Below are 16,751 nucleotides of genomic sequence, written 5' to 3' on the forward strand. Positions count from 1 at the left end.
ATGAGTGCCTTATATCCATGCACACCATTCTCAACCTACATGTATCTTAGATATTGAAATTTCTACATGTTAAATGAGCACTCCTATTTGGCATATATCTTGTATTTTTGTATCATGCTCAATGATTTTTTAATGGATTTAGATGCTCTTCCAAGTTTTATTGGAGATTATGATATGTCCAGGTATAAATCCACCCAAGAATCAATTAATGGATGCAAAATATTTTCGATCATCCTCATGAACATTTTTAGTGCATTTGTTGAGTTGAAGGGCATGATCAACCACTCAAAGAGACATTCCTTAGACTTGAACGTGTCTTCCACATGTTAATTGACACGAGTATCACTTTGTGATAACCTAACTTAATATCATTTTTTCTTAAAATTTTGTCGCCTTTTACTTAGAAAATTACTAAAATGTTCTAGAAACTATATAAATCCTAATAATTTTAAAGAATTTTACAAAAATATTGCCATACATTTCTATAATTGGCATTATAAAAATTAGCGATATATGCCAAGGTTTTGTGCTTATAAGTATCACTCCTTGAAATTTTCCTTGGTGGATTTGGGGTTGAATCATAATCCAAGGCTTTTATCTTGGCCAATAATGGTCATCTAGCATGACATTTATAGGTGCCACACCACTTGCCTATGTCCTCCTTTGACTTCTCATTTTTCTTCTTTCTATATTGATTTGAACCATTGTCTTGAGATTGGTTTAAGGCTAAATTTAACCCCCTTCTTTTTTCGCTAATTTCATGGGTGGAAATATAACTTTCTCACTATTGGGAAAGTTGTGAACATGGGAGAAATAACTACCTCGCTAATATAACCATATCTCCAAAGATTTGACATCTATCTACATCCTTCAAATAAAGGAATATAAATTTAACTTATACCTTGAAGGGCGTTGTTCCTTCACAATCAATACTTCTTTAAGGTGCCCTCATTGCTATTGATATTTGTTGAAGGTTTTGGGGAAAATGACCTATCATATTGTTCCTCTATTGCTCAAGGGCTCCATGAAGCAATAACTTGATGTGAATTATCTCCCTTGTCTTCTTTAGTTTGTTTGCCATAGGATTATTTAGATTGGACAATTGTATTATTTTCCATCCATGTCAATGATTTCAGAGTGGAAAAAATTGGAGGAATCAACTTGCAGGGTCATTTTAACATTGGGCCCAAGTTTGGAGAATTGGGGTATGAAACCTTCAAGAGCCAATTTGAGGCATTAAATAATCTTTTTTGGAGGGGAATTGTTCTATAGTGAGAGACATTTCCAGTAGTGCAAGAATCACATCAAAGAAAGTTCATATGAAAAATTTATTCTTCTTGCAAGTTGATCTACTAGGTTAACCACCATGATACAAGAGGATGCCATGTTAACCCCTATTACTTGTGCATATGGGGTTATCCATGTGTGGAATTTCAAGAATAATCTATAAGGTCCAAAATCGTAACTCTAGTTGAGGGTTACGAAGTCAAATCTTACCCTTAGTTGGCTATTGTGCTATGTTAAATACTGGGACACTAGGACGAGTAGGGGTTCCATTCTATGTTATTGAAATTTATTCCATAGTTGAGTAGAGGAACCAAGAAACAATGTAAACTTTAAAACGTGAATTGTAAACTCAAAATGAGAACTCTAGCCAAAAAACCCCAAAGAACATGAAAAACAACCAAAAAATGTATAGTGTATATTCTAGAACGATGTTTTTTTAAGGGTTAATTTTCAATATTTTTTAAAAATGGAAGTAAAAACAATCTTTTTGTGCAAAAAAGATGAACAAAACACATTTAAAATGAAGTGTTGATGCTAAAATAACATATTTTTTTTGGAACACAATTTCAACATTTTTTAGCAATGTCGTTAAAGATAAAATAATGGGAATCAAAAAACCTTAAAATTCCAACAATTTTCATCCATGCCCTTAAAGATAACGTATCATGACTCTAAAAATGCCTAAACTTCTAATTGTTTTCAACCCTAGCATTAAATATACACTATCATAACTCAGAAAAACCTTAAATTTTAACAATTTTTCAACCATGGGATTAAAAAACCTTAGGTTTTCAACATATTTCAACCATGACATTATGGACAAATTATATGACTAAAAAAGCTTTAAAAATGAACACTGAAATGAAAAGGCATTATTCCAAGAGAAATTTTTATTTTAAGGCTAAAAGTATGGCACTTTTCAAATCTTACCCTACGACAACTTATCCCTCCCACGCCCCAAAGTCGATTCCCAAAATCAGCCTTAGGCTCCCAACATTGATTCTCGAAATCGAGCCTGGGCTCCAAACACTGATTCCCGGAATCGACCTTAGTCTCCTAGAGCCTGGGCGGGGGCACCTCTCCCACCCACGCAAAGGCTCGTAGCCCCAGGGCCCTAAGCTCCCAAGGTCGATTCTGAGAATCAGTCATGGCCGCCCAATGCCCCTAGATCGTGGGCCTAGGTGCCTAAGGCTATTGGGCTGTGGGCTTAGGTGGAGGGGGCTCGCCCATCCCTGCCCAGTCCCATGGCCTAGGGGCCTTAAGCTCCCAAGATCGATTTTGAGAATCGACCCTTGATGCCCAAGGTGGATTCTAGGAATCGACCCTCAGCGCCCAGGCTGGATTCTGAGAATTGACCCTTGGCGTTGAGGGTCAATTCCAGGAATTGACTCTAGGCGCCGAGGGTTGATTCCGGGAATCAGCCTTGGGTGCCCAGGACCCATAAGGTGTTTGAGAGGGGGCGCACAAGGCACCTCCACCCAAGCATATGGCCCAAAGGCCCTAGGCACCCAGGGTTGATTCTAGGAATTGACCCTAGGCTCCCTAGTACCGTAGGAAGTGGGCCTGCGCGGGGGCATGGGTGGGCTAGGCCCTAGACACCTAGGGTCAATTCTAGGAATTGAACCTAGGCACCAAGGGCCTTTGGGCCATGAGCTTAGGTGAGGGCGGGCGAGGCGCCCCTAACTAGGTCCGTTGCCCAGGGCCCCTGGGTTGCAGGCCTCGATGCGGGTGTGTCAGGCATCCCCGCCCAGGCCAGTGGCCTAGGGGCCCAAGGTGCCCAGGGCAGATTCACGGGATCGACCTTAGGCCATGGGGCTGGGTGGGGACAAGAAAAACGCCTGCCCAAGGGCCCTAGGCACCCAAGGTCGATTCCCAGAATGGGCCCTTAGCCCCTAGGGTTGATTCCCGAAATCGACCTTGGGTGCCCAAGGTCAATTCTCGGAATTTACCCTAGGCACCCAGAGCTGATTTCAGTAATCTACCCTAGTCGCCCAGGGCCGATTCCTAAAATCAAACATGGGCGCCCACGACCAACTCTGGTAATCATCCAAGGTCGCTCAAGAATCACTGAGGGTTGATTCCGGGAATCATCTAGGGTCGCTTCGAGAATCACCCATGTTTGATTCCAAGAATCATCCGTGGGCACCCAGGGCTAAGGTCGATTCCGGGAATCACCCACGGTCGATTCTAGGAATCACTTAGGGTCTATTTCAGGTATTACCTAGGGTCTTGATTCCAGGAATCGTTGAGGGACGATTTGGGGAATCACTGATTTGAGTTGGATCATTATATTTTTTCATCCATCTTGATGCATTTGGAGTGGAAAAGGTGGAGGAATTAGCTCGCGAGATAGTTTTTACTGGTGGGACCTAGTTTGGCAAAACGTGGTATGAAACCTTTCGGGAGCATTTTGAAGCATCAAACGACATTTTTTGGGGGTAAAAATTTGCCGCTAAATCACAACACCTTTTCATGCTATTCTACACATAGAGAGCTTTCCAACGACGTAAGAATCACGTCAATCAAAGTCTGTATGCAAAACTTATGCCACTTAGAAGTTGACCTTCCTGTTTTCACACCTATAGTTAGGGAGGATGAAGATTTTTTCTGTTGCATCTCTGTGTTTATGATTATATCTATAAGTTGTTGTGTTCCTGTTTAAGTTTGGATCATAGCTAGGAGAGATAGGATATAGAGCATACAAAGAGGATATGTGCACTGTAGTAGCCCACAAGCCACATACATTACTTCTTTGTATCTGCAACCATATTTCTAGACAGAGAAAGAGAGAGAAGCGACCTCACCTTCCAGTTGGGTTTTCTCCCAAAAGGATTTCCCAGAGAGAATATCTTGTGTATTATGTGTGTGTGAGCTTATTTTATCGTTCTCTACTTTTCTGCTTGATTTAATTTTACATGCATGCACTAATTACAGTTAATTTTACAGATCTAGAAATTAAATGAAACTGTAATAGTGTAGAATCTCATATTTTTAATATAATATTATTAGATCTGTTGTGACGAACTGTCCGGTGGAATATCCACGACAGTTTGCGGATCAATCACCCAGGGTCGATTTAGGGAATCTCCCAGGGTCTATTCCGAGAATAACGCAAGGTTGATTTTGAGTATCACCCAGGGTCAATTCTAGGAATCACCTAGTGTCAATTCTAGGAATCACCTTGGGTCGATTCGAGTTGTATTCCAAGAATCTCCCAGCATCGATTCCAAGAATCGCCCCTAGGTGCCCAAGGTATCACCTACGGTCAATTCTAGGTATAATTTAGGGTATCATTTCCGGGAATCGCCAAGGGTCGATTCTGGGAATCGCCAAGGTCAATTCTGGGAATCGCTCAAGGTTGATTTTGGGAATCGCCCAAGGTCAATTTCAGGAATCGCCCATGCTCAATTTCAGGTATCACCCAGGATCAATTACAGGAATCACCCTTGGGTGCCTAGGGCCACGGTCGATTTTGGGAATTTCCCAGGGTCGATTCCGTGAAGCACCCAAGGTCGATTCTGGGCCTAGTGCCAGGGTCAATTCTGGGAATCGCCCATCGGCGTGCAGGGTCCTTGGGTCACCGTCTTGGGGAGAGGTGGGTGAGGCATCGCTGCCCAAGCCAATTCCCCAGGGGACCGAGGTGCCCAGGGCCCCTTGTTGCAGACTTGGGTAGGTGTGGGCAAGGTGCCCCCGCCTAGGCCCAAGGCATTCAGGGCCAATTACTGGAATTATCCCTATGTGCTTAGGACCAATTCCTAGAATCAACCCTCGGCCTGGGGTCGATTCCTTGAAACATCCTTGGCTACCAGGGTCGATTCCAGGAGTCAACCCTAATCACCAAGGGCCCCTGAGACATGGGTCTGGACAGGGGTAGGTGAGGTGCCCTTGCTTAAGCCTGGGGCACCTAGGGCTAATTCTTGGAATTGACCTAGGGTGCCCAAGCCCCCTAGGCTTTGGGCCTGGGCAGGCGAGGAGCCCTCAACCAAGCCCGTAGCCCCAGGGCTAATTCTGAGAATTGCCTAGGGTCGATTCCGGGAATCGTCCAGTGTTGATTCTGAGAATCGCCTGGGGTTGATTCCGAATATTGCCCATGGTATTGATTTGCATAATCGCTCAGGGTTGATTCTCGGAATCACCCAGTGTCGATTCCCGGAATCACCCAGTGTCGATTCCCGGAACCGCCCAATGTTGATTCCAGGTATCACCCAGTGTCGATTTTGGGAATCTCCCAATGGTCGATTATGAGAATCACCCCTGGGCACCTAGGGTATCACTCAAGGTCGATTCCGAAAATCGCCTAGGGTTGATTCTGGGAATCACCCAAGATATCACCTAGGCTTGATTTCGAGTATCGTCCAAGGTCGATTCCGGGTATCATCCAAGGTCGATTATGGGAATCGCCTAGGGTCGATTCTAGGTATCACTGAGGGTACATTATGGGAATCTCCCTTGGGCTTCCAAGGATAGAATCAATTATGGGAATCACCTAGGGTCGATTCTGTGCCCTGGGCTAGTGTTTATTCCAAGAATCACCCATGGTCGATTCCATGAATCACCTAGGGTCGATTCCAGGAATCACCTAGGGCCAATTATGGGAATCGCCTAAGGTCGATTGCGAGAATCTCCTAGGGTCGATTACGGGAATTTCCCCGAGGTGCTTAGGGCCAAGTTGATTTTAGGAATTTCCCACAGTCGATTCTGAGAATCGGCCCTAGGCACCTAGGGTTTGGGTCGACTCCACAATCGCCCTCAGGCACCCAGGGTCGATGTTGAGAATCGCCCCTAGGAACCTAGGGCTGATTCCGGGAATTTCCTAGGACCAATTCTGGCAATCACTCACGGTTGATTCCAGGACTCACCCAGGGTTGATTTCGGGAATCGCCTAGGTTCAATTCCGAGAATCATCCAGGTTCGATTCAAGAAATTTCCCAGGATCGATTCCAGAAATCGCTGAGGGTCAATTCTAGGAATCACCCAGGGTTGATGTTGGGAATCACCCCTGGGCGCCTAAGGCCAGGGTCGACTTCAGGAATCTGCCCTAGGGAATCTAGTTCGTGGGCCTAGTGGGGGAGGACAAGGCGCCCCTTCCCAGGCTCATGGCCCATGTAGAAATTCCTTGTAGATTCAAATTGCTAATTGTAATATGCTAAAACAATAAACTTGAATCTACTCTACTCATCAACAGAAACAATTAAATGATCGTGAAATCACGAAGCATACAAGAGAAATAATTAAATCAACACATTGCACGACTATTTCCTAGGGAAATCCATAGCTAAAAACCCTTGTTATCTGTATATTCCGTTAGTTAGAAAATATGAGAAGATTACAATGCTCTGCTCAAGCCCGATCAAGCTCTGCACTATCTCTATCTGTCTCACTACTTCCTAGGCAAGCTTTAGATGAATGCAATATTCTCTACTCAACCTTGAGCTCGACCTGCACTAGTATTTTCTATTATCTGCCTGACTCATTGCCTTTGGCCAATACTTAGCCAAATTCCTATCCTTCCAAGCTCCTACTTCCTTTATCTCACAAGCTCCACGAATAAACTTGTGCATCCTATTTCTTGGTCTCACCAACTCGTGCTCACCAAAATAATGATTAAACTTGTGACTTCATTCCTCCTTTTAAAGGAAATTCGAATGATTAAACTTAGTGATTTTTCTAGTTAAAGAATGATTTATTTTAGGCCTTCTTTTGAATGCATGCACCGTCTGTTTAATTTAAATGATTTTACAACTGATAGTACATTGTCCCTAAACTCCAATCTCAACTGGGTATTTCTCTGATCTGACATGCATGAGTTAATTATGAGTGAATCTTCAGTTTACTAGTTGATCACTGTAGGCAGCACCACACTCCACTGTAGGCAGCACCACACTATACTTCAGGAAACACCACATTGCACTTCAAGAAACACCACACTGCACTTTAATTAGCACCACACTCGACTACAGGTTACATCGTAGTCACAGCCACTACTGCAGGTTACACCCCACTATTGTAGGTTACACCCCACTACTAGACCTCCCACTATATCCTCCATCAGTTGGAACTAGTTTAACTGACTTTAAATCAGTTAGACTGAGTTAAATAATTACAACTCAAAATAAACTCAACTAGTGCTCCTAATTGTAGGAGACACTCTACATGACTCTAGTTAGACCCTCAACTTGAATTAACTGAGCTAACTAAGTCAAATTAACTTAGTTAACTATTACAAGTTGTCATGAGATGTGGAGTTAACAATTTATTCCCAATTTAATTCAAGGACAAATTAAATAAGAATCTTTCTTGATGTTATTTTTAACATTCTTGTTTCTATTTTCAACACTCCCTATTAATAAGAAAGTAATTCAACTCTATCATGATATGGTACCTTTGGAATGTTCTGCATGCAACACTTGTCACTGTTGTTGTTGCTAATGCAACATCTGCAACCAAAAAGAGCATCCAAACAAAATAAACTTGAATCAACTGTGACTGCAACAGTCTATTGGGAAAATTGTGTTGCTAATGACTCTGCTACTGAGCCTTATTTCTCTGCTTTCAACACTGCTCTGCACTCCTTAGTATCTCATTGACACTGATCCTCCTACTCCATAATATTGTGGGCCCCCATAGCAAGGTAATGATCCATGAGACAAAAAACACCTCAATGGATCTTGCCCAATTTTTGAAACTCTTGGACTAAGGTTTCATATTGCCCCACCTGACACCTAGAGGTATGGTTACATGTACTCCTTCTACCCACTTGGCTCAAACTCTACCCCTATTGGAGGTCTCTTCTTGAGTGGATGTCTCCACTCGGCCTCCTCTCTGCTTCTCTGATTGTGGAAGCTCCACAACATACTAAGGTTGCTTCAGAGGCTACATGTTGAGAGGTAATTCATGCTCCCTCTTAACCACCAAGTCTTTAACCTTTGCCTTGCTCCTCAAGGCTTTGCATGCATGAGCTAAATCTGATCTACTCATACTGATGTTGTTGTTACTTCTGCATTGCTGCTGCAACTATTGCAATAATGACTATGATCTCCCCAAATCCGGAAGTACTAGTTTCCATATGGCTGCTCTCTCTGAAACCAGACTCCCTCTAAGTCTCGATCTTCCTGTGGGAAATCTCTCTGCTCCTCAATATACCAGTGTTAATCACAACTCATTTTTGTGTCACTAAACATTGGCTCGGTGATATTCCCACTAGAAGCCTTCTAGCTCCATTAAGAAGTCTACACATAAGGTCTTCTAGATTTGCCCTGAACTAGAGCTCCATCAATTTGCAAAGACAACTTCAAATTATTCTCTTCTATTATGATTTCAGCTATGACACCATGTATAAATTTCTATAATTCTATCTTTTATACCATGTAGAAATTTCTACAAATCTAGCTCTGATACCATATAGAAATTCCTTGTATATTCAAACTGCTATTGTAATATGCTAAAACAATAGACTTGAATATGCTCTACTCGTCAGTGGAAAGAATTAAACGATCGCGAAATCACAAAGCATACAAGAGAAATAATTCAATCAACACATTACACAATGATTTCCTGGGGAAATCCATAGCTAAAAACCCATGTTATTTGTATATTGCATTAGTTAGAAAATATGAGAAGATTACAATCCTTTGCTCAAGCCCAAACAACCTCTGCACTATCTCTATTTGTCTCACTTCTTCCTAGGCAAGCCTTGGATAAATACAATATGCTCTGCTCAACCTTGAGCTCAACCTGCACAAGTATTTTCTATCCTCTGCATGACTGACTGCCTTTGGCCAATACTTAGCCAAATTCCTAGTCTTCTAATCTCCTACTTCCTTGCTCTCACAAGCTCCACACACAAACTTGTGGATCCTATTGCTTGGTCTTACTAACTTGTTCTCACCAAAACAATGATTAAACTTGTGCCTTCATTGCTCCTTTTAAAGGCAATTCAAATGGTTAAAATTAATGAGTTTTCTAATTAAGGAATGATTTATTTTAGGCCTTCTTCTGACTGCATGCATAATCTGTTTAATTTAGATGATTTTACAACTGATAGTACACAGTCCCTGAACTCCAATCTCAACTGGGTCTTTCTTTGATCTGACATGCATGAGTTAATTATGAGCGAATCTTCAGTTTACTGGTTGATCACTACAGGCAGCACCACACTCCACTACAGGAAACACCACACTGCACTTCAAGCAACACCACACTATACTTCAAGCAACACCAGATTGCACTTTAGGCAGCATAACACTACACTTCAGGCAACACCACATTCAACTGTAGGTTACACCCCACTACTAGACCTCCCACTAATTCCTCCATTAGTTGGAATTGGTTTAATTGACTTTAACTCAGTTAGACTACATTAGATAATTACAACTCAAAATAAACTCAACTAGTGCTCCTAATTATAGGAGACACTCTACATGACTCTAGTTAGACCCTTAACTCAAATTAACTTAGCTAACTAGGTCAAATTAACTTAATTAACTATTACAAGTTATCATGAGATGTGGAGTTACAAATTATTCCTAATTTAATTCAAGGACAAATTAAATAAGGATCTTTCTTAATGTTATTTTTAACATTTCTTGTTGCTATTTCAACAACCCAAGGGCCTAAGGCACCTAGGGCCGATTACCAGAATTGACCTTGGGCACCTAGGGCCTCTGGGTCGCGGACCTGGGCATGGGCGGGAGAGGCACCCAGGGTTGATTCTAAGAATTTCGTAGGTTCGATTCTAGGAATCTCTCAGGGTCGATTCTGGGTTATTCCTAGGGTATCGATTTTGGGAATTACTCAGCATCATTCTTGGAATCGCCCAGGGTCGATTTCGAGAATTTCCCAGTGTCGATTTCGAGAATCGCCCCTAGGTCGCAAACTTGGGTGGGGGCTAACGAGGCGACCCTACCCAGGCCCGTGGCCAAGGGTCCCGGGGCACCTAAGGCTAATTTCTGGATTCGACCTTGGGCACCTAGGGCCGATTCCGGGAATTCATCCAGGGAATCGCCCCTGGGTGCCCAGGGCCAAGGTCGATTCTAGGGGTCATCTAGGGTCGATTCCGGGAGTCGCCTAGGGTTGATTTCAGGTATTGCCTAGGGTATCGATTTCAGCAATCACCAAGGGTGGATTCCGAGAGTGATTCCCAAATCACCCAGGGTCGATTCCATGAATCATCTATGGTCGATTTCAGGAATCGCCCACGGTTTATTTCGGGAATCGCCTAGGGTCGATTTCGGGAACCGCCTAGGGTCGATTTCGGGAATCGCCCAGGGTATCGACCCATGGTATTGATTATGGGACCAAGGTCACGATCGATTCCATGAATCACCCAGGGTTGATTCCAGATATCACCATTGGGCGCTCAAGGCCAAGGTCGATTCCAGGATTCGCCCAAGGTTGATTGCGGGAATCATCTAGGGTCATTTCTGGGAATCACCCCTAGGTGCCTAGTGGTAGGGTCGATTCTAGGAATCGCCCAGGGTTAATTTTGGGAATCACCCTTTGGCATCTAGGGCCCATTAGTCATGGGCCTGGACAGGGGCGCCTCACCTGCCACCGCCCAGGTCTGCGACCCAGTGGCCCTGGGTGCCCAAGGTCGATTATGGGAATTTCCCTTAGCCAAGCCTGTAACCTAGAGGCCTTGGGCATCCACGAACAATTCTGGGAATGTACCATGGGTGCCCAGGGCCCTTGGGCCACAGGCCTAGGTGGGGGCAGGAAAGGTGCCCCTCCCAAGCCTGCAGCCCGTGCAGGGTCCTTAGGCTACAGGCGTGGGAATGAATGGGCAAGATTTACATACATCAAAGATCCATTAGAAGAGGAAAATGACCAAACTGAAGCACAAAATATTATGGAAGAAGACAATAATGAAACTATAGAAGATGATGAGCATGGATTATATGATATTATTGATTAAATTTAAGTTATGCTTGCAAATCAAACTCATTTTTTGGAACTATTCAATAGTTATACTTGTAATGTTTTGACTTTGATATTTTATGAGAAGAATACGTATTCAATTATTGTTGTTATATGTTTAATATTTGTATTATGTGATTTTAACTTTAATTTTTATGTGAATCATTATTTTTTGAAAAAAAATGGGGTCATTATTATTTTTTTGATTCATAAAATTTTTTATTTTTTAAACTTTTTTTTGTTAAAATTTTCCCATAAAAATCATTTATTTGACATGTCATTTTTAGCAAAAAAGTCTCAAAATGTGTATTTTTTTTGTTATATCTATATTCAAAATGTGTATTTTTATGTCAAATGTTAAAAATTATTGCTTTTTTAGTGACAATTATTTGATGTGCATTGAAATATTAATTAATGATAGATAAATATATAGAAAATCACAACTTTAAAATATACTATGCAAGAAAATGAAGATCTCACTACAAAAAAAAATGTAAAGAAAAACAAAAAACACAAACTTGAAAAACACTTACAAATAAATATCTCAAGGAAGAAGAAGAAGAAGAAGACGACGACGACTGCTTAAAAAATTGTTAAATTTAAAAAATAATTATATACACTTAATATATTATCAAATTTAAAGTGTCAAAAATAAGTCTTCTAAAAAAAGGGGTTTATGTTGTATCAACACTTCTCAAAATTAGCATGAAAATCACTAACATTTTAAAAATAATGTTCATACTTGATACATGAGAAGATTAAAAGTGTCAAAACTATGCTAAAAAAACAAGGTGTATTCTCAATCCACAGTTTTCAAAATCTGATGATTTTTTAGTACCTCAAAAAAATGGGTACTCGGTATAGTTCCGGTTTGATAGTTTACATTGTTAAGAGTGGTAAGTTAGATAGGATAATAAATGGGGTTAAGGTTCCATAGAAGCCTTGTAGGTCATAGGTCTTAGGCAACTCTTTAGAGAGAACCTCTTCCTTTGCACTTACATATTTCCATACCGGAGAAAAGTAGAGCAACCTCACCTTCTAGTAGAATTTTCTCTTGTAAAGGTTTCCCAAGGAAAAATTTGTGCCTATTGTAGATGATGTGTGCATTTCTTTCTATTATGTACTTCTCACATATTAGCTTTTTTTTTTTTTCATTTAGGCATAAAACCGGTAAATAAAGTATCTAATATCTAAAGGGATTGGCATCCGTAGTAAATATTTTAGTATTTTATCGGATATATTGAGATAAATTATTCTAGTGGAAAATATATGGAAATTTACAGATCGTATTGCTATCAAAGAAGGTTTATGTAGGGTATTTGTGGGAAGTTACAAGGGATCCAAGAATCAGTTTAAGAAGAAAGTCGCAGAACCATAACTATGGTTAATGAGTTTGTTCACAATAACGCCCATGATTCGACGGAAGAGAGATTTGCGAGGTTGGAAGTGCAATCAGTTGCAATATGACCTCCTCATGGCATCTCTAACAAGCAAGTTCAGACCATTTTGAGAAGATGGACACTCTAACTTGGAGGTTAGATCGAAGGGAAATTAGGAGATCACGAAGACCCAGAAAAGGACTCAAGGAAAGAACCTGAGAAAGATTAGTTGAGTTCAAGTTCCATTAACCATTTATAGTCCCTATTTAATATGGAACTGAAGATTGTCATAAAACCATACCAATGTGAAATCAATGCATTAAAATTGAGTCATTGATTGCATCTTATTTTAGCATTCACCATAGAGATGAAGAACAAAATATGTCTTTTGCTAGATTGAAGTTAGAGAGCCATGTTTTGACCTAGTGGGAGACCCATACAAAAACACTTAGATTGGAGTTTGATTTTCCAATAGCTAGGTGGGAGGACTTCAAAACCCTAATTAAGTCATGATGTTACCCTAACCAGTATGTAGAGGACAAATGGATCAAGTGGCACTACTTTATGTAGAAGTGAGGGTAGAGTATACACGAGTAAACTATTGAGCTCAGAAATATGACAATCATGTTTGGTATCTCTTTCAAGAACTTAAATGCACTCTTCAAGTATCTAGGGGTTCTACATAACCATTTGCAAAAGCAAGTGCTACCTTTCAAGCCAAGGATAATGGATGAGGAATGTGCACAAGCACAACATATAGAAGGCATAGGCTAAAAGAAGGACAACCAAGTAGTTCGAAGCAGAAAGAACATCGAGAAGATTTGAAGGAGGGGAAGAAGAAGTGGAAAGGTGGGAATGATAAGAAGATGGCAACCATTGCACATCAGTGTAAGTATCCTAGCAATTATTGTAACCACTGCAACATTGATTTTCACACTGAGGCAAAGTGTTCGAAACTATATCACAAACATGATGTAAAGAAAGAATATTCTAGCCATAGACTTGAGAAATTAGGTTAAAAATAGCTTTGATGTGGATGAGAATATTGTTTGTGCATCATTGCAAAGGGAGATGAATCTGAATAGCCTTCATCAGTAGGAAGAGAAAGAGATGACCAAATTCTTCCAAATTAAGATCCAGATCAAGAAGATCAAGCTAGATGCTCCGTTCAACTTAGGTTCACGCACTAATCTCATAGTAGTGGATCCAGTCAAAAAATTTGGATTAGAGGTTAATGATCATCATACCCCATATCCATTAGTATGGGTAAAAAAGGTTGCAAAGAAAAAGGTAACAAAACAATGCAAGATAAAAATTTTTGTATGTGTTGATTATGTTGATGAAGTAAAATTGGACTTACTACCATTTGATGTATGTGAAGTCATGTTAGGTAGTCCCTACGTGTATATGAGGGAGGCAATATCATGCACAAAACCAATGAGTACCGCCTCATCAAGGATGTAAAATTATTCATCATCAAAGCACATAAAGGTAAGTCAAATATTTCACTAGAAAGTGCTAACCAAGCCTAAAAGTTGATTAATTATAGTAAAAAATATGCTTAATTTTTCTTAGGAGAAATTCAATCTGATGATGAGTCAAAATGAGAAAATGCATCCCTCGAGGGGTGTACTTAAGGATAGAAACATCAATTGAAATGGTTGCTCTTGACATACATAGGAGTGTTCTAGGAGCCTAAAGGGATACCACCCAAGAGAGAAGTGAAACATCAAATATGATTATTGCCAAACTCTCCATTGTAAAATATTAATTTGTATAGACATTATGTTCTAGAAGAAAATGAAGTGAAGAAGTAGTTGTAGTAGCTATTGGAGCGAGTTGTGATTTAACTAAGCACATTACTTTCTCGGTCACCCATCATAATTGTACCAAATAAGAATAGAACTTGGAAAATGTATATTGATTATAGGGTATTAAACAAGATTATGTTGAAAATAGCAACAAGAAATGCTAAAAATAACATCTAGAAATTCCAATTTAATTTCTCCTTGAATTAAATTGTGAATTAGATTGTAATTTTATTCTCATAACAACTTGTAATAGTTAAATTAAGTTAAATTGACTTAATTGACTTAGGAAATTCGAGTTGGAAGTCTATCTAGATTCATGTAGAGTGATCCCTAAATTTTAGGGCCCAAGTTGAGTTCTTTTGACTTGTAATTAGATAACTCGGTCTAACTGAGTTATAGTCAGTTAAAATAGTTCTAAATGTTGGAGGAACTAGTAGAGGTCTAGTAGTGGAGTAATGCAATAGTGCATCACCAATACCACACCAGTTAACTAAAGATTCACTCATAAATAACTCATGCATGTCAGTCTAGAGGAAGACCCCATTGAGATTAGAGTTCAAGGACAATATACTATCAGTTGTATAATTATCTGAATTTTACAGATGGTGCATTCAATCAGTTGAGGGCCTATGTTTTGATTGCGTAGTTATGGAGAGTGGATTTCCCAATTAAATATGGGTTGATCCTCTCAGGAATTGCACAAAGAATTAGGGGCTTGGAAGGCTAGTAAATTGGCTAAGTGTTGGCCAAAGTAGACCTAGGAAGCAGAGAGTTAGATTGTACTAGTGCAGGAATTGTTCAGGACGAACAAGCATTGTATTTTCTTCTCAGATCTTTTGGTTAATGCAATATAGATAGTTGGGGTTTTTAGCAGTTTCTTTCCCCAAATAAATATTGTGTTATGTGTGATTGATATTCTTCCTCTTTCTTCTTATTGTTTTCATTGATCATTTTTGGTTTTCGTTGAGAAGAGTAGAGTAGATTCTTGTCTTGTGTTTTAGTATATCGCATGAGTTTTTGAATCTACATAGTAAAAATCTACATGGTAACATAGTTGAAGACAATATAGAAGAGGAGATTTCGAGTTTGTTGTGCAGGTGAAAATCGAATTTGCAGTTCATACTTTAGAGTCGGCAATATGGCTTTCTACGGTTTGAGACTTGAGTATGCCTTGGAAGGCAACTCGAATTACATAGCCTAGAAGGATAGGATGGAAGCAGTGCTGGAAGAAAATGGCCTCAAGGAATTCATTGATCAAGACATTCCTAAGCCTCCAGCATCAAATGCTAAAGATCTGGCTGAATGGAGAAAGTGTGTGGAAAAGGCAAGGCAGATTATCCTTGAGGGAGTTCGAGATCACATTGTCTCGAGTCTCCATGGCAAGGAAAATCCATACTCAATGTGGAAGGCATTGACGAACCTATTTCAAAATAATAGTGACCATAGGAAGTTGGCACTGAAGGACAAACTTAGAAAGATCAAGATGGAGAAGGGCGACTCAATTCCGAATTACTTGACCAAGTTCACCCATTGTCGGGATGAGCTTGGAAGTGTTGGGATTACTGTTGTCGAAGATGATATGGTGAGCCTAGCTCTTCTAGGACTTCCCAAGAGCTGGCATAGTTACCAAGACTCTGTTAATGGGAGGGAGAAGCTACCAGATTGGGAATGGCTGTGGTCAGATTTGGTATAGGAAGAGATTTAGAGGAACACCAGAGATGGGACCTCTTCCAAAGAAGTGGAAGAGGACTTTGCATTAGTGAGAAAAGAAAAGAAAGCCAAGGGAAAGAAGTCCCAAGGTGAGGTGAGCAACAAGAAGAAGGAATTGTCGAAAGTCAAGTGTTTCCACTGTCACGAGTACAAGCACTTTGCCACGAATTTCCCATAGAAGAAAGCAAACAAGAAGGAGCCTGCCATAGCAGTAGTACGTGAAGATCTAGCTTCACAATTTGAATTTGATTTCACTCTCATTGCATGCATGACCAGCACTGTAATGGGAAGCATGTGGTATCTCGACAGCGCTGCCTCGTTCCATATGACATGGAATGGATATCTCTTCAGTGACTTTGAGGAGAAAGACCTCAAGTAGAGCGTAGATTTTGGAGATGACGGGAGGTATAGCACTACCAGGATCGGTACAATTACCTTTCAGAGGGATTCTGGCTCCCCTCTTAGAATCACAGATGTGACGTATGTTCCAAGACTAAAGAAGAATCTTGTTTCTATCGTGGTATTGGAAGACTGTGGCTATGATGTGATTTTTAGTAAGGGAAATGTTTTCCTTAGACACATCACCATAAGACAAGTGAAATAGATCGGTGTGTGAGTCAAGAACTCGTATGCTCTTGAGGTCGAAGAT

The sequence above is a fragment of the Pinus tabuliformis genome, chromosome 6, assembly GCF_031772625.1.
Source record: "Pinus tabuliformis cultivar Carrire ecotype Pingquan chromosome 6, CPIR1, whole genome shotgun sequence".
Taxonomy (NCBI): Eukaryota; Viridiplantae; Streptophyta; class Pinopsida; order Pinales; family Pinaceae; genus Pinus; species Pinus tabuliformis.